Source organism: Mus pahari, chromosome 13 (genome assembly GCF_900095145.1).
Source record: "Mus pahari chromosome 13, PAHARI_EIJ_v1.1, whole genome shotgun sequence".
Taxonomy (NCBI): Eukaryota; Metazoa; Chordata; class Mammalia; order Rodentia; family Muridae; genus Mus; species Mus pahari.
This window is the reverse complement of record NC_034602.1, coordinates 63,181,163-63,204,673: the sequence shown is the minus strand read 5'-3', so window position 1 is coordinate 63,204,673 and position 23,511 is coordinate 63,181,163. Positions and strand designations below refer to the sequence as shown.

Below are 23,511 nucleotides of genomic sequence, written 5' to 3'. Positions count from 1 at the left end.
AGTTTATGCAGTGCTGAGAACTGACGCTAAGGCTTTATGCATGCTAACAAGCACTCTTCTAGCTGAGTTATATATTCTTAGACATGTACACTTTATACTACTCAGCCTCTCTATCAGTCTACCTATATATCAATCTATCTATCATCTATCTATCCATCTATCTATCTATCTATCTATCTCTACCATCCATCTATATACCTATCATCTATGTATCTCTGTACCTATCTATGTACGTGTCTATGAATCTATCTATCATCTATCTATCTATCTATCTATCCATCTATCTACCATCAATCTATATATCTATCATCTATGTATGTATCTTTGTATCTATCTATCTGTGAATCTATCTATCTATCTATCTATCTATCTATCTATCTATCTATCTATCATCTCTCTGTATTGGGGATTGAACCCAGCATCTTATACATGCTAGGCTACCATTGAGCTACATCTTCAATCCATAAAAGAAATACATTTATTTATGTGTGGTGCATATGTGCAGGCACACATGTGGCATGATGTGTGTGGAGCTCAGGGGACAATTTGTCATAGTCAGTTCCCTCCTCCTACCTAGGGACCCTGGGTATGGAACTCAGGTCACCTGTGAGCTTTGGAAACAAGTGCCTTTACTTAGTGAGCCAGCTCACCAGTTCCTCCAGTCCTTATTTCCCGAGACACAGCTCACTAGGTAGCCCAGGCTGGACTGAAACTCATGATTCTCCTGATTCTGCTTCTCAAGTGCTGGGGTTATAGGATGTACTACTACACTCAGTTATATGATGCTTTTGTGGACAAAGATTGTATATGGAACTTTTTTATTTCCTTTGAATTATTTATTTAGCAGTTATTATATTTTAAAATTATTTTTAAGGTGTGTACCTCCACACCTAGCAAATTTTTATTTTGTTTGTACTGGTGTTTTGCCTGGATGGATGCTTGTGTGCTGCATGCATGTAGTACTTCCAGAGGCCAGGAGAGGGTGCCAGACTTTTTGGAACTAGAGTTAGAGTAGGTTGTAAGCCACTATAAGGGTGCTGAAAATCAAACCTGAGTCCTCTGGAAGAGCATCCAGTGCTCTTAACTGCTTAGCCATTTCTCCAGCCTAGCAACTCTTCTTGCTAGCATTAAGTAATAATTTTGTGTCTACCATTCAAGTTTCCCTTCCTTCTATGTATTGAGTCCCAAAGAAGTAGCTACTTTTGATACATATTGGAAAGAGGCAGACATGCCATATAATTGCAATGAGGTCCTCTTCACATAGGTGGAGATGCTTTGTATAAGACTGATACCATTGTTGTTATTATTATTATTATTATTATTATTGAGACAGGGTTTCTCTGTATAGCCCTGGCTATCCTTGAACTTACTCTGAAGACCAGGCTGACCTTGAACTCAGAAATCCAGCCATCTCTATTATTGTCATCATTGTTATCATTTATTCATTCAATGAACACATGGTCAGGTGAGGGGCAGATTCCTTGGATAGGTGAAAGGTCACAAAAGGGAGGCAGAGATGTCCAAATAGGAGTGTCAGAAACTCCAAATACAAACACCACTTTATCTACAAACTTTTCAGACAGATTCTGTATGTTTCTTATGTGCCATGTGAAATTTACATATGGGTTAAAAAGGGGTATTTTCTTCTCTCAAGAAACAGAGATTAGTCCAATCTATTATCTAGCATTTAAATAAATACAATTTTATAGATGTTATGGCAATACCCAACAAGAAGAGAGACCTTGGCTCCAAGAAATGTATATAAATGCCCATTTTATATTCAACTTTATTAACATTAAGAAAGCATCATTCCATTTAGTCGAGAATATGAGGCACAAGGGTCACCCAGGGGCAGCAGCCCATGTGACAGGAAAGTATCATAGTCCTTTAAAAAAAGAAAAAAAAAAAAAGAAAAGAAAAGGAAAAAATAGAAAGTATCAGGTTCTTTAAAGTGGTGTCAATATGATAAGCTTCCGAGTCTACACCACACACACACACACACACACACACACACACACACACACACACACACAATCACTGCAGTACCGGTGGCAGTAACTTGCTCTCTGCACGCACAAGCACCTCTACTCTTTTACATACAGTTTCACAGATTCAAGCCTCTGCTCCCCAGGGACGTTTCTCTGCATGGCAGGAAAAATAAGCCCTTGAAGGGAATGAGAGGCAGGAGAGTAAAGGGAAGGTTCCCTCAGAGCTTGGCTCATTACACTGAAGGCCTACCCCGGAGGAGGGGAATTGGAGTCAGGAATCATAGGCTTAGTTCTGCGTTCTCCTCCCATTCCCTGCCCCTTCCTAATTATATGACTTTAGGCAAGTCCTTTAACTTGCTCTTAGTTCTTTCCCTGTCAAATGGAATCTTGTCAGATGACTTCACAGGTCATTAGGATGATCACAGGAGAAATAGCACAGAGAGGCACTGCTTTTAAGTCCTGAGCTGGTGTCAGGGAGGAGTCTTACTGCGCACGTGACTGCACACGTGATCGTGATCGCTAGCGTCGTCTTTAGGTTGGCTGCCAGATTCATTGTTCAACCTCACCTCCACACAGTCCTCCTTTGAAAAGTCCTCCTTCCTCATCACTCTCTCTTTCATTACCCCAGTTTATTTCATCTAAGACATTTCTCATCTGTAAAATGGTTTCTTTGCTTATTGGTATATTGGTTTTTCTCCCTATGTAAAGGTTCCACTGTGGAGGTCAGAGGTTGTGTCTTTCTCAATTGCTCTCTACCATATTATTTGAGATAAAGTCTCTCATGGAACCTGGACCTGGCCAGTTGGGCTAGACTGGTTGGTTTCTGTCTCCACCTCTGGAGTACAGATGGAAACAGATTTCTTCCTTCCTTCCTTCCTTTCTTTCCTTTTTTTTTTTTTTTTTTTTTTTTTTTTAAAACATGGCTTCTACCTGTTCAACCTGTGCTTGCATAGCTAGCATTTTACAAATTCCTCTCTCCATCCCAAAGGCGAGCTCAGTCTTGTATTCCCATGAACATTACAGTCCTATCCTGTGTCGCTCTCCCTCTGAGAGGTCCTCATATCCCCGACTTGGCTGGCCTGGAACCACTATGTTTACCAGACTGGACTTAAACGCATAGAAATGGGCTTGCCTTTGTCCCCCCAACTTTGTCCCCACCATGCCAGTCTGAAGTAGAGGATGGATGAGATCAGATAACAGTGGCTAAGAGTCAAGACTACCATCAAAGACAACTTAGACTTGAAGGCAGGGAGTCAAACTCAGGGCCTTGTGCAGGTTAAGCAAACATTGTACCACTGATCTACAGCCCCAGCCTTTCCAGGCCAGCTTCTCAGTTAGCTAGCTAGCTAGGTGTCAAAAGGCATGTTCTTTCCCCGAGTCTAAGAACTTTACAGTATTTAAAGTGAATAACTTGAAGGCTGTTTTCATGATTAGTGTATTAACACTAATAATGTGAGTGACCCTACGCTAGGCTCTGATGCTTCAGGCTTGTCAGTCAAACGACCCATTCTTCTATCACCGCAGAGCACAGCATCATCCGGTTTCGCCTCGCGAGGGGCTAAAGCGGAAGTGGAGGTCGGTTCCTAGTTCCCACAGGGTTCTCAGCCACCCACAAGTGCCATTGCTACCGGCTCTCTGAGCCGGGGACGAAGGGACATTTTTCTGGACAGTTCTCTTAAGATGGGAAGTCCGGACTTAGGGAGACCCCACGCCGCATCTGTGTGGATAAGGGACGCTCCCTGGAACTTCGGCCGCCGTCCGGCGAGCTCCGATTCTTCTTTTTGGCTTTGAAATCGCGGAAGGAAGGTGGGACACTGGCGCTGTGGGCAGCGGAGGGCAGAGGCAGCGCGGCGAGGGGGCGGGGCTAGGGAGGAGCCGGGCGCTGGGCGTGGCGCTGGGCTTGATCCTCGCTTGCCAAGCTCCGGGCTCCCCAGTTTGGACGTCGCTCTGTCCTGGCTTGTCTCGGCACGCGCTCCATCAAGGTAAGAACCCAGGGACTTTCGGCGCTCAGGGAGTTGGCCTGCACCTGCGGGAGACTGACCTTAGTGGAATTAGGAAGGATTTTTCTACCCTTCTCAAGGAGGTGAGAGCGGGCTCTCTGCGTCAGGTCAGAGGCCCGTCCCCCTTGGGCCAGGAAGAAGGGACAGGTGCGCTCCCCTGATGGCCGCGCTTTCCCCGGTGGCTGCGGATCTGAGCCTTTTTGGACTTGGTATCTGAGCACTCGCGCTTGAGTTCTCTTCCCAGTCGAGCGGCAGGGGGCCTTTCTCCTTTCTGCTTGTCCCGCGGTAAATAGAATCCAGGAAGACGGTCTACAGTTGCTTGTGCCCGAGCAGGTGCATTTATTTCTTTAGTTATTTTCCTCTTCTGGAAAGTGGTATCTGGATCTTGATAAACAGGGACTCGAAGAATCAACGTGGGAAAAACTACGTGGACCTTGTCCCGAGACGGTGCAATTTTCTTTGGATTTGACACTTCTTAACTTTTTCCTGTCGTTGGCCAATATGTTTCTGTGTACCAGGTCCCACCTCGGGTTGATCTTTGGAAACTGGAATATTTGGTTAGAAGAGTTGATCGCAGTGTTAAATTGGGACAACTGGCTGGCTGGCTTGGTCAAGTGGCTTTGAAGCCTAGCCAGACAGAATAGTTGTATGCTTTAAGCAGAAGTTTTACATTTTTCCAGTGAGTGTCCATTTTCCTCTTAGGAAACTCTGACAACCTATTCCCGTCTAGATAATTCTTTTACAGAGCTGAGGCGTGGTAGGAGGAAGCATCGAGTCTCCTAAGTAAGATTTGGGATTTAATAGCTGAGTGACCTGACACTGGTAGCTCTGTGGTCTGTAAGACTCAAAATAAGGAAGAGCTTGATTTCTCCTCGGGGTGGTGGTGGTGGTGGTGGGGGAGCTGTGGCTAAACTTACACATTAAGTATTTGAAAGCATTCTTGTTGTCCAGTTATATTTTCATTGTTTAGGACAGGCCTATCTTTGCGCCATACACTTATTAATCCGATCATTATTCCTATTCTTGCCAGCTCAGGGTGCTTTCTGTAGGGTGCCTATATTAATCACCCTCATTCTTCCCACAAGGGTGTGTGCCTTCGGGTTTGTGGAACTGTGTGGGGGACAAGTATTGTAAACACATGCAAGTCAGCGAGGAGCTCTAGTTGGCGATACCTTTGCCCTACATGGATCTCTGGCCTAGAACTTCCCTCTCTTCCTAGATTGGAAAGAATCTTGGGCAGGAATGCATGGTTTAGCATTGCCACACTGTTTTCTTGGTTCCCTTACATTAAGGTGGTCTTGTTTACAAACAGGGCTGGGGCTATGTGTAACCTCCCTCCCTACAACTGACCCTTAAAGGAGGATGGAGAGACTGTGGACAATTACTGGCCCATTTGTGTTCTTGAAGAAGAATGCCTGCCCCCCCCCCCCCCAACCAAGGGCCTCTAACCACACCCCTGCCTACAGGTTCTCCAAGCTGCCCTGGTTGGCGCCTCTCTTCCTTCTCTGCACCAGTCCTACTAGATTTTGGCATTTACTTCACCCCCTACCACTCACTCCCGCCACTCCCATCTGGGAAAGATCATTTGTTGATGCTCAGCTTGCTGATGGCTCCCCTGTGGATTCTCAGTAAGTGTCTGTGGACACCGTCCCTGTTCAGAGTCATCAGAAACTCTCCTCTTGTCCAATGAACAGCAGGTGAAGCAGAGGCCTTCAAGTTGAATTCGTACCAAGAATTAAGGTCCTTCGTGGGGCATTCAAGTCTGTAAGCAAGGAATGAAATTGACTTCTGATCCATGGGCCGTGGGAAAATTATCTTATTCCATGTGATTATGCTATTAGAAGAGATTTGTTGGAAGAAAAAAAAAATCACAAGCAACCTAGAGGAGAGAGTGTAGACATTATCTGTATCTCCACGCTTGTCTCCACCTAGGCCTGCCTTTCCGTCTCTGCCTGGGCCAGCCAGTCCTTACTTGGGTCGGATTATAACTACTAATTTGGCTGCATGTTTGACTGCTCAGAGTTCAGATGACTAAAGCTACCATGAAGCAGAGGTTGAAAATTACATTTCCATTGTGAAGGTTAAAAAAAAAAAAAAAAAAAAAGGAAGGAAGGAATTAAAACAACAGCAGCAGCAGCGACAACAACCAAAACCCCATAAACAGGTTGCTATTGGGGATACAGAAGGAGCAAACAAATATAAATATATGTAGGCACAGAATTTGGGCTCAGAAATGGCTAGATCAAGATAAGCCACAATAATTATGGCTAGGTCAATATTCACAGCTCAGCTAAACACAAATTTTTGTGTTCTTTGGGATTAGTAATTGTTTGGCATGTGTGTGTGTGTGTGTGTGTGTGTGTGTGTGTACTTCTCATTAATTCAATCTGCAACCCTTGACCGATTCTCCAAGCCTTCTCTTAAAGGAATCAGGTTTTCTGTTTACTTTATTTGCCCCCAAGAAGCTGAACCCGAACCTTCTGGTTTGCCATACTCTTGGAGAGGTGGACTTTTATTTATGTATTGCAACTGTCACCCAGAGGTTGCTCTGTCACTAGCCTCCTGGGAATCCCCATCATCTCTTTCCTCTGTGTCCCATCTCCTGATATTCACATAGCTTCCTCTATTTTTTGGTGGAATCCTTGAAGCTTCCTGGAAAGGGATGCACGGGATGTCAGTCTTTCTAAGACCAAGAATAACTGAAGTTATCTATTTTCCCTTCAGAATTTGTAGACTGGCTGAGTGTGGAATCCTAGGATGGAAATTTCAAAGGCACGGCTTCAGTATCTTCTAGGTTATGAACTTCTGGCTTCTTAATCTGTGCGTGCAGCTGGGGTGGAGTCCACAGCTCTGCTGTGCTCTTTCTGCAAGGTTATGAACTATTCTTTTCTTTCCCGAAATCTCTAAGTTTCCTGATGCTATGCGCTGGCATGTCTTTGTTCTTACCAGCGTGCGGGCTCTTGCATGTGGGAGTTTACATCTTTTAGTTCGGGGGAAAATTTTTTGGGTTCCTTCATTGGTATTTTAGTCCGATTTTTCTGTCATGTTTCTTTAAGGAATTTGTTGTTTAGATGCTAGGTATTTTGGATCAATCCTCTCACTTTGCGCCTTCCATAAATTGCTGTCTTGTTATTTCCCAAGTCCTTTAGGAAGGTTTTCTCAGTGTTAGTGGTATCCAAGTTTAACATTGGGGTTTTCCCAATGCCTTTAACATGATTATTATTGTTGTTATTATTGAGACAGGATTTTGCTATGTAGTTCACGCCAGCCTAGAATTCATTGTATAGCTTGGGCTGCCTAACAGGCCACCTTCCTCCTGCTTTAACTTCACCTGTGACAGAGTCACAGGTGTGTCACCGTATCTGGTTCTAAGCATGTTTTTAGCATTTTTAACTTAAAAGTGCTCTCTCTCTCTCTCTCTCTCTCTCTCTCTCTCTCTCTTTTTCTCCAAGTCAGTACACATGTGTGTTTATTTGTGTGTGTGTGTGTGTGTGTGTGTGTGTGCGCGGTTTTGTGTCTATGTACTTCTTGTTTTTTTTTTTTTTTATCTCTTGGTTCCAGGGTCTTATCTCTGGGGAAAGGACTGGCTTTTTTGGCTAGAAGTGTGCACTAGTGCTGTGTGTTGAAAGGTCTGGTTACATCCTCGACTTTGCGGGTTGGAGGGCAGTTAACAAGCTGAAGGTGAGGATGGGCTTGCTGACTTTAGCTTCATCTTAGGCTCATCCAGCTGGGCCTCCTATTTGAGGTGATATCATTGCTGGCTGAGTGAGAGTGATCTGAGAGGGCTCATCTGGTCTTCTAGAGGCTGAAGGCGTGCCTGGTGGGTGATCTGTAGGCTGGCTGGCACAGAGCCTCAGAGCCCTTTCATGTTGTTTGTCCAAGCTTGACGGGAAAGAAGAAGTTCAGGGCAGTCACTTAACTTCTCCAAGTGGCTGAAGGGATGTTGGACGGTCTAGCTGACTTTTCTCTTGTACCGTTGGGGGATGAACCCAGAGCCTTGAACACATTAGATGCTCTCTACCTCATCCTCACTGAATCCAGCTTTCCAGAGACTCTAGCTGATCCCCTCGCTTTGTAGCTCTGTCATTTAAGAACTATACATCTCATTGTTGTCTTCACACCCCACAAGTACCCCGCAACTGTGTCTAGTGTTATCTCTTCGGTTCTCTCTGTCTTTGCTGGTTTATACATCTAAGGAAAATACTCTGTCATTTCATTTCCTGGGACTTCAGCAGGGGAGGAATGTGGATGCCTTTGTCCCTCTTGCCTTTAGAGTACAGGGATGTAGGTTCCCTCAGCAGCCTCTACCCAGGCTCCGGTGGCTAGGTCTCTCTGCCTGTACCACAAGTACATGTTTTCTAACTAGCCTGGTCCAGAGAGTCTCACTTGTCGGGCTCAGAATGCCTTCAGCTCTCCCTAGTTCACTACTGGTTGATCAGAGTTGTTGCAGGAAGCCAAGTCTTCATATAAACCAGGCTCAGACCTGCGGGCAATATGTCACTTAATGGTGTTTGGGTCATGGTCCTATTTCTCCAGTCCAGGTTGCCTTCGAAGACTCTGTCACTTGGACCACTATGTCTTGCCCACCGGCAAAGCTCAGCTTCTTTATACACGACTAACATCTCACTTTGAAGGACGGTTGTTGGTGGCTGTGTAGCCTCGGGAGCAAATACGATTTCTCTGGAGGCCAGCTGCCTTCCCAGAATCCTCTCTTCCTGCTCTCGCGTATCCCCTTCTTGGAATGTGTACCAAGTTCCTGTTTCTGGCTTGCTGAACTGGGATACTGACTTACCCTGCCCTTAGCAACTTTCCCGGCCCCAGCTTACCAGCTGAGTCACTGCCTAGCCTTCCTTCTTGAATCATGACCTCCAGCATTTTCATCCAAGAGCCTCATGGCATCAGCGTTCTCAGTGGTGACACACAGAGGAATGGCCCCAAGCATCAGCCTCCACAGAAGCAGGAAGAGCATTCTTCCCCGTCATTTCACATGCCAGCTGGGCGGACCTCTGTACTCTTAGATGGCAGATGCGCATGTGCCAAGGGAAGAGGCGGATCATAAGCAGTGGGCATGGCTGCAAAACAGCCAGTGCTCATGGGACTGTAGTGGCTGAGAGCAAAGAGCCATGTAGCTGTTCCCCAGCGGGTGCCTACATGAATGTATGCTTGGCTGGGAGAAGCCTATTGGTCTATTATTATTATTATTATTATTATTATTATTATTATTATTATTACTATATTTTGTCATTGTGACTGGCTCTATGTAGTCCAGGTTTGTCTTGAACTTATGATTCTTTTGCTTTAGACTTAGGAGTATTGAAATTACAAGTGTGTACCACCATGTCTACTGGACCTTTTTTCCAAAGGGAAAGTGTGTGTATGTGTTATTTATCTGTCTGTCCATCTGTCTATCCATCAATTGTGCATTATCTGTTTGTCTATCTGTATGTCAGCCCATCAACCTGTCATCTGTTTTCTGCCTTGTTTTGAGACGGGGTCTCTCTTTGTAACCCTGGGTATCTTGGAACTCATTATGTAGAGTAGGCTGGCCTTGAACTCATAGAGCTTCTTCTGCCTCTGTCTTCCAAGTTCCAAAGATTTGCATCATCACACCGTTTTTGTTTTTTTGTTGTTTTTTTTTTCCCTTCAGAGAGAGCCATGGCTTTCCTAAGCATGCACTGGCCTGGAACTCACCCAGTGTAGCTGAGGTCAGCCTCATATACATCCGAGTCGCATGCTTATTTTAAAAGATTGTTTGAAGCTGTCGAAGCTTCATTTGCTCACTTACCGTTTCCTCCACAAGCTTATGCGTTTCCCGGGAACTGCTTTTGCTTTCTCAGCTGTATCGTATACACTCTTCTAGAGAAAGCACAGTATCAAAAACACTCAGATGACTTTCCCCAGATCATTGTAGGCACTTTGCAGTTAAGAAAGATTTTGTTATAAGTAACCATGCTCTGTCCAGTTGTGGAAATTCCCTGTATCCCTGACTTCAGTTTCAGGTTGGCTGTATAGATGGAGGCATAGCATATTTGTGTTCTTCCCGGCGTATTGTTTCCCATGTTAGTTAGAAATATTCTTCATGGAAATGTGCTGCTGTTGTCTTTGTTTCCCATCGACACTTTTCCTTAGCGTAGCGTCATTGTCTTGGCTTCTGTGGTAAAGCCAACAACTTGGTAGGGAGGGAAGTTCGTGTGGTTAGATGGTTTATGGTGAAGGAGGCAGACCTTTGATTGCAGCACTATATATATATATATATATATATATATATATATATATATATATATATATTTTCCCCCCTCATGTAACTAGATCCTTCACTTCCAAGGTTAAATGCTTTCGACATGCTTGGCTACCGAGTATCAAAGTCACAGACTTTAAATCCCCATTCATTGTGTTCGATGCAAATCCTGCAGGCTCCTGTTACCTATCCCGATCCCTTCTAACTCACCTCAGTGGTCAGTGGCTTTACCTCTTCCCCTTTATCCAGCACAGACTTCTAACCAGGAGTCTGGTACTGTTTCCTTAGAAAGCCCCTGCTTCCTCATGTGGTCTCCACTATTAGGTTTCAGACGTAACCCGTGACATTTCCACATGGGCTGGACTAAAAATGGACCAGACCTTTTATTTTTTACCTTTTCTACACAGAAGTGATTTCTATAGGTCCTATGCTTTCTATTCCCCTTTGGGGACTATTTTTCATAGCACCACCCTGGGAGTGAAGTGCTTCTAATTTCTATCAATGGCCGCCGGAGGAACACAAGCAGTCAGGAAGAAAAGCTCACTAGCTGTTTACGATCACGTCTGTCTGCTCTGTTCCTCCGTTTGGCCCTCTGGGATGGATGACAGCCTCTCCTGTGTGGAGTGGGTTTAACCAGATGGCTTGAGGCCATGTAGGCAGGTGTTAGGTTGCAGGTCAGGTCAGAAGAAGCTGGCAGAGCTGTGTGTGTGGCGATGCACACCTTTAATCCCAGCACTTGGGAGGCAGGGTCAAGAGGATCTCCTCCGGGTTGGGGGCCAGCCTGGTCTACATAATGAGTTCTAGGAGAGCCAGGGCTACATAGTGAGATATTGACTGAGAGAGAGAGAGAGAGAGAGAGAGAGAGAGAGAGAGAGAGAGAGAGACAGACAGACAGACAGACAGACAGACAGACAGACTAGGGCTTGGGGTCATACAGTTTGTTTAGACTTTTGGTAAGTCTCCAAGTGTCCTTAGCAAAGGGTGGAGAGGTTTTTGATGGTAACTTTATAACACTCTTCGCTCTCCTCTGTCCTTTACCAGTCTTCCTGTGAAGGCACCTGAGGTACGTAGCAAACTAAAACTTCCCACTCATTCCCCTTTTCCTCTCCCGGGCAAGGAAGTCCTGCTCAGCACTGCACTGCATGCAGGCCGCCAGGAGCAGTCGTTTGCCACAAGGCGCTAGGATGGAGGGAATTCTTGCTTAGATCTTTCTTCCCCAGACATCTTTCCTGCTATCTTGTTCCCATGTTTAAAGCTGTGTTTCTCAGTCGACTATTAACTGGAATTATGCCCTCATGCTTCAGCCTTTCCGTCTATGAAACAAAGCATAACGACACGTAATTAATAACCCACTTCAGAAAGGTACACAGCCGAATGCTTGTAAAGAAACCTTTGAGCTATTCTGAGAGTGTTTTATACACATTCATGAGCAGCGAGGTGGCTTCTTCTCTGTTCGGCAGAGAACACCTGTAGTGTGCCCATTTTATAGACAGGAAAAGTGAGCCTCGCTGAGGATCAGAGGATAAATTTAACATAATGTCTATGGGATTTTTCTCAGGCCTGTTAGAACAAATAAAATATAAAAGTCTTCCTCCCCATCCCAGTGTGTACATGTGTGCTTGCGTAGCACATGTATGTGCTTTAACCACATGCACCATTTGGGGGGTTCTGCTACTACTTCTTAGCTTCACTACTTCTCCTTCATTAAACAAAATTATTCTTGAAAAGTATATTAATTTTTTTCTCTTAAAAAAGGCTTATTATTTTTATGTACATGTGTCTGTGTGAGTTTATGCACACCACGTGCACGTGGGTGCCCACAGAGACTGGACGGCATCATATCTCCAGAACTGGACTTAGAGACAGTTCTGAACCACCTGCTATGGGTCCTGGGAGCTGAACACAGGTCCTCTGACAGAGCAGTGAATGCTCTTAGCCGCCGAGCTATCGCTGGAGCTCCTTGTTAGTTTCCTTAAAGAAAATTAAGGCATTCAGGGAGAAAAATGTTTCACTTTCAAAGTGATTTTAGGAACTGTTCTATATACAGGTATTATACGGAATCCGTGGGAGTTTGGGAGACATTTTAAAAAGATGAATACCCAGGGGAACTGAAATAGCAAAGCATGGGACTCCTCTTAGGATACAGGCGTGATCTAACTAGTCTGATGATCATTTGAAAATAGATGATGTGCAAGAGGTGGGTGCTGTCACATCGCTGTGACAAAATGCCTGACAGAAACAAGAGGAGAAGCGTTTATCTTGGCTCACGGTTTCAGAGAGATTTCAGTCCGACCTAGCAGGAGTGAGCCTTATTATAGACAGGAAATGTATGCACACATAGAAAGAGTGGGGAGGGGGAGAATATTATGTTTCAGTTGTTCTATACACTGAGATAAATTTATCCTCCTGGTCCCCAGCAAGACACCATTTCCTATAGGACTCGCTTTTCCTTTCTGGAACCTTTATCAGGGCCGCTCTGTCAGTGGTGTTGGGAGCGTGAGACTGTAGCATGCACTGGTGGCAGACAGGAGAGGGAGTGCGAGACTGGAAATGGGTGAGTGTAGCCTTCAAAAGTGTCCTCCCAGTGACCTGCTTCTGCCAGCCCCACCTCCTAAAGGTTCTGGGCCTTCAAAATAGTTCCACTAGCCAGGAACCAAGTGTTCAGAATACAAGCCTTAGGGGATATTTTGGATCCTACCATATTAGGTGGTTAGTGAACTCCATAATAATTAATTTCCCTCCGTTTTTCTAAGTTTTCATTGATGTGTCTTGAAAACATAGTGGACTCAGAGAAGCCGATACATCTGTGGAGTAGAAGACTGAGAAAAACACTCCCATCGTCCTCTTCTATTTAGAAAGATCAGCAAGGTGACGAGTGCCCAGCATCTCATAAACTGAGCCAGCTAACGCAGGGAGGCCTTGTGTGCTCGAAAATTCCGTGTCAATTTGACCTAAGCTACAGTTACCTGAGAGAAGGAGCCTCAATTGAAAAAATACTCCCTTACGATCAGTCTACAGGCAAGCCTGTAGGGCAGCATTTTCTTAGTGATTGATGGAGGAGGGCCCAGCCCATTGTGGGCGTGGCCATCCCTGGGCTGGTGGTCCTGGGATCTGTAAGCTGGCTGAGCAAGCCATGAGGACCACACGGGTAAGCAGTACCTCTCCATGGCCTCTGCATCAGCTCCTGCCTCCAAGTTTCGGAGCAACAGAAACTGTAAGGAAGACACCCGCTCACCTGAGCACTCCTTATTCCTCAACAGAAAGCATCTCAAGTGTTTATTGGGGTTATACAGTGTGCCAGGTCCTATGCTGAAGTCTATACACAGCTCATTGCATCGCGCTCTTTAAATACTCTCAAGTGAGGAAGGTTATTCTTTGGCATTTTGTAGACGGAGAGACTGAAGTTCAGTGAGGTTCTGCTATTGTCGTAAATGTTGTCTGAGCCTGTAGCTTTCTCCTCTGAGCTCTGCTGAGCCCCACTCACTGAGCTTTTGCTTTTCTTCTGCCGTGAACTTTTCCCACCGAGTAAGCATACCTGAGAGCCTAGGGTCATATAGAAAGATCTGCTTCTAATACAGTGAAAGCGGTCAGGTTCTTCAGGTGTCGCTTCAGACCCTTGATGCGGTGTGGGTCCTGAGAATGCGTCCCAGCAACAAACGGATCAACTCCGTAAACCGCATCAGCTTGAACATGTCTCACAGTGCCGGGGCTGTGGCGGAGGCTCAGTGCTAGTGTGATCACCCGAGGCATGCAAAGCCTTGGGTTTGATCTTTAGCCCTACACTCACAGAGAGAAACTTATAGTAACGGCTTTGAAAAAGAAAATTAGCAAGTGAAATTAACTTTCATAACATGCGCCGTGTAACCCAATATTTAAACTACTGTCATTTTCTTATATAGCCATATAGTACATTTTTAATGAGAAGCAATCTGGAACAATGCAAGATCATGAACACAGTACAATAGAATGCAGTGTGGTTCAATGCAGTGTCTCACGTATGGCCATTCGTAGTGGAATGTCCTTCCAAACTACAGAGTTGTTGTTCACAGGGAGATGTCTTATAAGGCTTGAGTTTTAGATTAGAATTTCTGCGGTGGGAAGGCTTCGCTCTCCCCAGCACTGTGAAGTGTGAGTAACAGCTGCATTGACAGCAGCTTTGACAGCAGCACAGAGCCAAAGGTCCCCTGTCCCCAAAGGCCTATGACTCAGGTTTTGTCTCTCCCTCGTTCAGTCTTGTTTACCTGCCTGTGTCTAAGGCGGCCAAGCACAGTTGTGCGGATTATTGCAACATCGTGGGCTGGCCTTCACAGCAGAGACTTAGTGGGTCTGCTTACTTCCCACAGCACAGTTTAGAAAGGGTAAGAGGTAACAATGTTAAGGGAAGGTATTTTGCTTCCTAACTTATGTAGAGGCATTTTGAGGGTCGGGGAGGGAAGCATGAGTAGTCATAGTCTCTATGTCTTCTGAGTGAGCCCAACTGCTGCTGCTTCTGATCATCATCTTCCTCCTCCTCCTCCTCCTCCTCCTCCCTTCTCCTCTTCCTCCTTTTCTTCCTCTTCTTCCTCTTCCTCCTCCTCCCTTCTCCTCCTCCTCCCTTCTCCTCTTTCTTCTTTTCTTCCTCTTCTTCTTTCTTCTCCTCCTCTTCCTCCTCCTCCTCATCTTCTTTTTCTTCTTTATCACTTTTTTTTTTTTTTTTTAATGCTTAACAGGATCTCAACCCCTCTGTCAGTGGTTGGACATATGGAAGCAGTTTTAGGCAACCTCTCCACCTGTAGAAAGTGTGCCCAGAGGCCCCTTACCCTTCACACCGTTGTACTTTGGAGCCCTATGTGTCTTCCTCACGATTACATGCCCAGATGCTTAACACACTTCTTGATCGGTATTTGTCACCTGGCTTTATCTCCTCTGGCTTGTGTCCTGAGTTGCTCTAATGACCTTTGACCCTAGACTGACCGATGTAAATGCTGACATGGCTTTCCTTCACGGAGTCCCCCGCTCACCCTTCATGTGGTACAGGTCTTCTCATGGCACTCATTGTCACCACGGTTGCTTCTAATAAATAGGGGCGGGCTCTTGATTGCTTGTAGCAGGCATCGTGCAGAGTTGTTTATGTGTGACATTTAATTTAGTCCTTGTAAACATCTCCAGGAGGCAGGCATTATACCCCATTTTTTTTATAAGAAAACTGAGGCACTGAGAAATGAAGTATTTTACCTGAGGCCATACAGCTAATGAGGCTCAGAGGATCTTTATAGCCTGCCCCTGACTTCAAAGCTCTTCTGTGTTGCCATTACTGGGGTTGGACTTCTGCCTATGGTCCCTAGGTCTTTAGGAACAGGAGCCACACCATAGTAGACTTACTGTTTGTTGACCTAGACTTTTTTTTCTCTGGGGAACTGGGGTTCACGTGGTTTGGGTAGGATAGATAGAACCCTGGTGGTCATATGACTTAGCTCTGGTCAATCTATGGCATCCTTCCATCAGGCCTTGTGTTTGGCTCAGGAACTGGTACTTGACCAACGCTGTCTCCCAGGCTCCCTTTAAGGAAGGAGGTTTTCTCTGACTTAGGAGAGTGAGTCGTCACATGGGGGGGAAGAGGCAATGAGCTGCGGGGAGAATAGAGACAGCCGCCTTTGAAGCTCTGCATTCAGCTGTGTTCCATGTGTCCAGGACTTTAGACTTACGTGGGCCAGGATGCTTTGGCTGTGGTTTGCTTAAATCTAAGTGTTGACATTTGACAAAATTCTCGAAAATCCTGAAAATGCAGCCTTGGCTTCCCTGTTGCCATGTTCTGTCTCTGGGTGAGAGCAGGCATTCTGGGGTCTCGCTATCTACCTGGGACCCAGATGTTTTTGATCCCTGCAGACTTTGGGTACCCTCATACTGTATCCTTTCCTTGTGGCTGTTACTCTTTTCCCTAGTGAAAGGGGATACCACACCCAACCATTCCCCAGCACCCCCCCCCCCCACTTCCTAAGGGGCAGCCCACACACATGGATATGGGTGGGGTGAACCCTGAACCATGAGTAGAATATTAGAGAACTCAGTTCTTCATAGACACAGGGGAATTGCCAACATGACCACCATCCCATTCTTTGAATGCTCATCAGAGACTCTTGAGCATGGGACCCAGCTGGCCCCGGACACTCTCTGGGCTCTCAGCCAGCTTGAGTCAAAGCCTGGTTCTCAGCCCCACTCACTCGCCCTGACTTCCAGCCTTTCTGGTCTGCCGTTTGCCTGTGATCTCTCACTCCTGCTGTGATTCTGTCCTCCATCCTTCCCTCTGGCTTCCTTCCCACACTTTCGGCAGCCCTCCAAGAGAGAGAGAGCTGAGAGCTGAGAGCGAGTGCATTGTTCCATTGTGAATCAACCAACTCTCCCACACAGAGCCCGAACACTCCCTTCTCCGCAGTTCTCTGGGAGGGTTCCCTTTGCTGTTTCACAGGGCACCCCTTTCTGCCCTTCTCCTTCAAGAGTTCAAGCCATTGTTGCACACACCCTCCTACCGGCCTGTTGTTAGTCATGCTCCCTGATTTGATGGCTTCTGTTCTTCTCTCCCAACCTTGCTCCCTGTCTTCATGTGTACAGTTAACTTTATATTTGCAGTAGGGGGTCTGTGAGGGATCTGTAATGGAAGCGATTAGTTGTGGGAAAAGGGGGAGGGGGATTTCCTAAGAGATAACCTGTAATCAAGACCTTCAGAAGTGAAAAGGATTGCTGTAGGTAGGTCAAGAGTGGAAGAGCTGTTCAGGCGGAGCTAACTGCTTGGGCAGAAGTCTGGAGATAAAAAAAGTCTTGCTGGAAAAAAAAAAAGTCTTTCTGGAATACTAATGGTACGAGAGGAAGAGAGAACCCAGTTTGATGAGTCGTGGTTGTATTTATTTACAATTAAGGGATGAGTCAGACAGGAGAAAGAGGGAGATAGTGTTTTGAAGACAGGATGAGAACTTGGTTGGAGATTTTGTAAAGGAGGGAGGACTAGTGAAGGAAGCAGATTTAAGACATTCTTGCTAAGACTCATGCTATAGAAAAAGATAGTGAAAATAGTGAATAAGTTTGCAGAACTTGCTTGGCCACGAGGAAGCTGGGAGCAGGGTGGGGAAATGAGGCTGGAACCTTGTTTCTTAGGAGCTTGGTGAGAGTGAGGCCCTGCCCGGTGATGAGAGACTTACAGGTGTTCTGGGATGCCAGGAGACAGCATCTGTGTACTAGCTAGGAATCAAAGTTCTTAGCCCTTTAATTACCTTGAGCATTAAAAAGTAAGATAACTTCCTTCATGATGGTAAAAATGGCCTACACTATATAAGCTTGTGATGTTTCTCAAAGCATGTTTTATAGAATGCTACAACCCTGAGAGATGTTAATAAGGTTCAAGAGAAATACAGTGAGTTTTGTGACCAAATAAAGTTGGGAAATCCCGAGGGTGGTGTGATTCATAGAGCATGTACCCATATTAAACCCTCCCAGAAATGCACACAAGAAGCAGGCTTGATGTTAAGTCAGGTTTTTCCTAATATATTTATGTGTTCATTCATTCCCCTATCCAACAAGCATGTAGGAAGTGCACACTGTCATGGAGTGGTTATAACATGCTGGTCCTGTGCTCTGCAGTAGAGAACCTTGGCACCCCATGCCCCTCCTCTTATGAGAGTCTGCTCAGGCCTAAGTATGTGTGATCATCTGACATGTCCTACTGTGATGAGAAGCCTGACATGGCAAAGCCAGTGTGCAGGTTGTTTAAACATTCCCACTTGTACTTTGGAGTGGAGCGATGTGGAGTGATTGATTATCTATCGGCCCATCCCTCTGGCCTCACATCACTTGTCTTCATCAGTCTCTCCACCTCTTCATAGAGTATTTCCTGTCCCTCCTGCTTTGTATAGCCAGAGAGCATGGCAAGGGAACTTTCAGGTCTGGGAAGCTGGTGACTCGCCTACAGTTACCCAGCTGGTTGCAGAAGAGCCAGAACCTAACCCAACTGGTTCTAAGTTCCATGCTCATTGCATTCTTGGTGAGAAGGGACAACCTGAAATGTTTAAAAATGGGGGGGGGGACACCTATTTAAGTGGACAGCGACAGTTTAATCAGTATAGTATAAGGTCTCAATTAATCAGTATAGTATAAGATCTTTATTAATCAGTATAGTATAGGATCTCCATTAATCAGCATAGTATAGGATCTCTATTAATCAGTATAGTATAGGATCCCCATTGCCACCCTTGTTGTCCAGTGATGAGTAGATTGACCGTGTGCCTGGCCAAGCACTTCCTATGCATTTCTTTAATTTCTCAGCCCTGTGAGGTAGTAATTACTACCTTGTTTCATAAACGAGGAAGGAAGCCCAGAGCCTGAGTACGGTGTCCATTTTACACAGCTTGTAAGGGCAGAGCCATGCGTCTATTTTAGGCTGTTTTGAGTCCATTCTGTGTGACAGGAAATGTTTATTTTCAGGTTCAAACTGGCAGAGTCAGTGGGTCTTTTCTCCTCTCCATTTTAGCTTGTCACCTTTGTGAAAACTGACTTTTGGCCAGATGCCTGTACCCAACTCTCCTCTTCAGCTCTCAGGAGGCCAAGAGGAACATTGCAAGTTCAAGGCCAGGCAGGGCTACTTCGTGAAACTAATCTCAACAAAGCTAAACAAATCAACCGGGCAAACAAACAAAAGACAGAAAGACACCGTGCATGTGTGCACGCAGAAACCTGCGGTACACAGCATACACTCACACAGGGACACAAATAAAATATACAAAATACAAACCTTCTCTCAAAAAGGACCTGATCAACCCACTGAACAACTAGGCCAGGGAGATCTCTCACAGCCTTTATGAGTGCCTAACTAGGTGAAGGAGCTCTAGGAGCTGAGGATCTAGAGGTGGACACACTTTCTTGATATTATTCTTGTGAAACTTAACAACCAGTTGCAAGAGGATACTTAGTAAAAGACACAGAATCAAGAAAAACATCACAGTGATAAGTATAATGCTAAGTATGCAAATTAAACAGAATAAAATGGACCAGTTATTTTATTTTCTCAGTTATAAGGGTTTTTTGTGTGTTTATTTATTTAAATATTTATTTTTATTTTGTGTGTCTGGGTATCTTGGCTGCATGTATGTACGTGCACCCTGTGACTGCCTGATGGAGTATCAGATCTGGAACTAGAGTTAAGGACAGTTGTGAACCCCCATGTGGGTGCTGGGAATTGAACCCAGGACCTCTGGAAGAGCAGCCAGTGCTCTTAACCATTGAGCCAGCTCTCAGTTCCCACTGATTTTTTTTTTTTCTTGAGATAAGGTCTTCTGAGTTAGCCTTGGCTGGACATGAAGTTGCAGCCCTCCTCCTTCAGTTTCCACAGGGCTGGGATTATGGGCTTTTGTCCAGCTGTCTGTCTAGTTTAGATCCGGCAGTGCACGAGTTACCTCTCTTGTTGCTGTGACTAAAGCATCACAGGGAAGGGTTTATGTCAGCTCACAAGAGTCCAGTTCATCACAGCAGGAAAGGTCTGGTGGTAGGAGCTGGAGGCCCCTGGTCACATTGCATCCCCGGTCAGGAAGCAGAGACCAGATGATACAGGCTAGCCCTCAGCTCATTGGCCTTCATCTTATTCATCCCAGGGCTCCAGCCCGGGTGATTGTGTAACCCACAAAGTGGGTCTTCTCACCTCAGTTTAACATAATCTAGCTCTTTCTTCAGAGGCTTGTCTCTCCTAAGTGAGTACAGTTCTGTCAACTGTTGGTCAATGTTGCAGGTAGTCAAAGCAATGCCTTTTTGTGAAAGTGACATGTAAAGTAACATTCAAATTAGAATGAGTAGACGGGGTGGGGGAAGAAAGGGGAAGAAAGAGATAAAGCGATATAGATAGAGGGAACATTCGTAGGAAGAAGGACCATCATGTACAAAGAGCTCACGGATAGTGGGAGAGGAAGGATCGTGTACTTAAATCATGACGGGTCAGTGTGGGGGTGGGTACTAAACTCAGTTGGAATTGGAGGTAGGCTAGGTTAAAGTGGCTTTTAGTGTAAGCATTTAAACAGGGATTGCAACATGGTCATGAGTCATGCTTTTAGAAGACTGTGTTGACCGGTGAATGGAGAAACTATTACGAGGAGATAAGGAGGTGGTGAGACCCACTGGGGATATTGCAGCAGTTTTGATGAGATGATGATGGTGGTTGTAGTTTTATCAGTTATCACTGCATAACCGTCGTATGAGACACACCCCTTAAACTCAGCAGCATACAACGGTCCACTGTTGCTCAGGAGTTTGTGGACTATGTGTATCGTTTTCCTGCTCTGAGCCAGGCTCTGTTGCTCTTGGCTAAGCTGGCCCGTGTACCTGCAGTGGCTGTGGTTTAGGTCAGTGGCTTTGCCATGCTGTCTGGGTTCTTAACTGTGTGTGGTTGGGGAGGATCGGATGTCACCTGCTTTAGGATGACTTTGCTGGCCTGGCTCTGTTCTGTCCCGTAAGTCTCTGATACTTCTTTCTCCAGGAGCCTAGTGTGGGCTTCTTCTCGGTCACCTTTTTAATGGCTGTGGCAAAGGACCAAGGACGGAGGTGCAACAAGCAAATGTGTCTTAAGATCATACCTTTGCTTAAGTTTGCTCCTATCTGTCCACGCAGGTTGTTTGAGGGTCTTCATAGTCGGCGTGGGAGGGTCTGGCAAGAGGCAGGCACTCAGGTGTGAGGAGAATACGAGGAACCAAGGTCAGGAGTGTGAATACTAATGGGGAGGAATGAAATAGAGAGTGGAATAGACTCAGATAGCAGTTTGCTTTTATGATTCAAAGAACATGCCGAGCAATTGGATTTAAGACCCGAGAGGTTGTATATGTTGGTGAGAAGCAAAAGAACTTCCCAGATTTGAGCTCTGGATTTAGTGAAGCATTTACTTGGATGACAAGGACTGGAGCACGACAGGTCTGATAGGGTCCCTGAAGTTCTGAGATAACTGATAGGAACTGAGATGAAGGGGTGAGGGTTGTGGTGGATGTAAAAGATGAAGTTCTTGAGGAATTAAGGGCTGAGCAAGTAGATTTCAGAGGCATTCCTAGAGACTGTATTTGAAGCCATGGCATGATGCGAGGCTAACCATAAAGGGAGTGTCTAGGTGTGGAAACAGAGCAGGTCTCAGAGGGAGTCCGACACTCCTGCCTTAGAAGTCAAACAGAAAAGTGGAGACAGCAAAGTGGCCGTCTTGGTCCGTGTTCTTCTGCTGTGAAGAAACACCATGGCCAAGGCAACTCCTCTGATATAAAGAAAGCATTTAATTGGGGCCTGGCTTACAGTTTCAGAGGGCTAATGCATTATCATCATGGTGGAGAGCCTGATGCCACACAGGTAGGCATGGTGCTGGGGAAGTTACTAAGAGCGTTTTCCTCTTGATCTATAGACAGCATGCAGGAGAGAGAGAGGGAGAGAGAGAGAGAGAACAGAGAGACACAGAAAGACAGAGAAACAGAGACAGAGAGGCAGAGAGACGCAGAGACAGAGGCAGACAGACACTGGGCCTAGCAAACCCACCCTCAGTGACACACTTCCTCCAATAAGACCGTGCTTCCTCCAACAGAACTGCGCCTCCTAATCCTTCTAATCCAGCTCATATAATTCACCAACCAAGGACCAAGCATGCAAATATTTGTGTCTGTTGGGGCCAATCCTGTTCAAACCAGCACAGAGGCTGAGAAGCTGCAGCATCTAGGACCAGAGAAATACAGGGAATGTCTGTGTCACGGGACCGGGGGGCGGGGAAACACCTACATGTGTTGAATGCAGCCAGTAGGATGTAAATTAAGAAGCAGGGTCTGGTCCCATGGACATCCTTAGTGATTGACAGACACAGTCTTGATAGACAGACAGAGCCTAATGGGAGGGGTTGGAGGAGAGAGAATGTGAGGGGAGTCAGACTGACAGGAAAGCTAGTCCTGAGTCTCAAGAATGTTTCAGAGCTAACTTGGTACTTGGAGGTGTAGGTGGATCAAACTGGTGGTTTCTTTAGGGGATTGTAAATGATACACTGTGCTAGGGCATCATTCGCAGAGATGGTGGGGTGTACTGAAGACAGGGTACCACGTGAGATGCCAGAGAGGATGGGTTGAAAATTCAGAATACACTTTATTCAATGTTTGACCTTCAGGTGTATTTCTCTGTGTACTCTATGGTTAATTTGGAGTGAAAGGGTATGTCCGCTGTTGGAACAGTTTCTTCTATCAACGTGTGAGTGTCTGAGGTCCTTCTGGGCAATTTTAGTGAGTGTGCCTTAGGCCCAGCCAACAGGTACACACACACTCGCACAAATACACTCACATGTACATTCACAAATTTTCCTTTCCTGTTTTGTTTGTTTGTTTGTTTGTTTGAGTACTGGGGCCCACACTCAGGAAAACCACCCCACCACTGTGCTCAAAGACCTTTTCACAATAGTGATGTCTCCTGTGGTGGATTGAATGAGAATAGCCCTTGGAAGGATCATATATTTGAATGTGTTCTCATTGGTGGACTGTTTAGGAGGAATTAGACGCTGTCTTGTTGGAGGAGGTGTGGTCTTGTAGGAGGAGGTCAGGTCCATGTCTCTGTCTCTATCCTTGTCTCTGTCTCTCTTCATCTCTGTCTCTCTTTGTCTCTATCTTTCGCCCTCTCCCCGTCCTTCTGTCTATCTTTCTGTCTCCCTCTCCCTCCCCACCTCTCCCTATCTTCCTCCCATCCCTTTGTAACCTCTCAGCTACTGCCTCAGTGTGTGCCTGTCTGCCTGCCACATGTCCCACTTCGACAATCATGGATTAAGCTCTGAAACGCTAAGCAAGCTTCCAATGAAAGATTCCTCTTCTAAGACACCCTTGTCACGGAGTCTGTCCACAACCTGAGTAACCCTAAGTAAGACATCTCCGTAGGTCGTTCTCAGTGTGCCTTGTGATGGTTTCTGACTGATGCTGGTAACTCCAATGTTTTAGGTTTGGATGTGGTTTACAAGTTTGGCAGATTCCAGGCAGAGCTAGGAAGGGAGTGTGAATTATTGTGCTACACTCTCATTCATGGTCTTAGACCAGCATGGCTTGATTTCCCTTTTTGATTGATATAAAGAACCAATTGCATCTGGCAATGCAAAGATTCCCATTTATTCCCAGACTAGATGCCAGCAGCCTGCAACTCAGTGGATCCTGGAGAGGCACGCATTCCAGAATTCTAGTTGAGCCACGACTTCCTTTTTGTGTGTGTGTGTGTGTGTGTGTGTGTGTGTGTGTTTTTAGGCCTGTGTAACTGGACTTTTGAAGTGTCAAGTAGGAATTGG

At 45.7% G+C, this 23,511-nt stretch overlaps 1 protein-coding gene across 1 annotated transcript in view; it reads left to right on the top strand.

Moving 5' to 3' along the window:
• Window positions 1-3,923: 3,923 nt before the first annotated feature.
• Tec (tec protein tyrosine kinase) overlaps window positions 3,924-23,511 on the top strand; it is a 109,067-nt gene continuing 89,479 nt past the window's right edge. The window contains exon 1 of the mRNA XM_029545250.1: window positions 3,924-3,970. The gene's annotated coding sequence lies outside the window, so the exon portion shown is untranslated. The remainder of the gene's footprint in view (window positions 3,971-23,511) is intronic.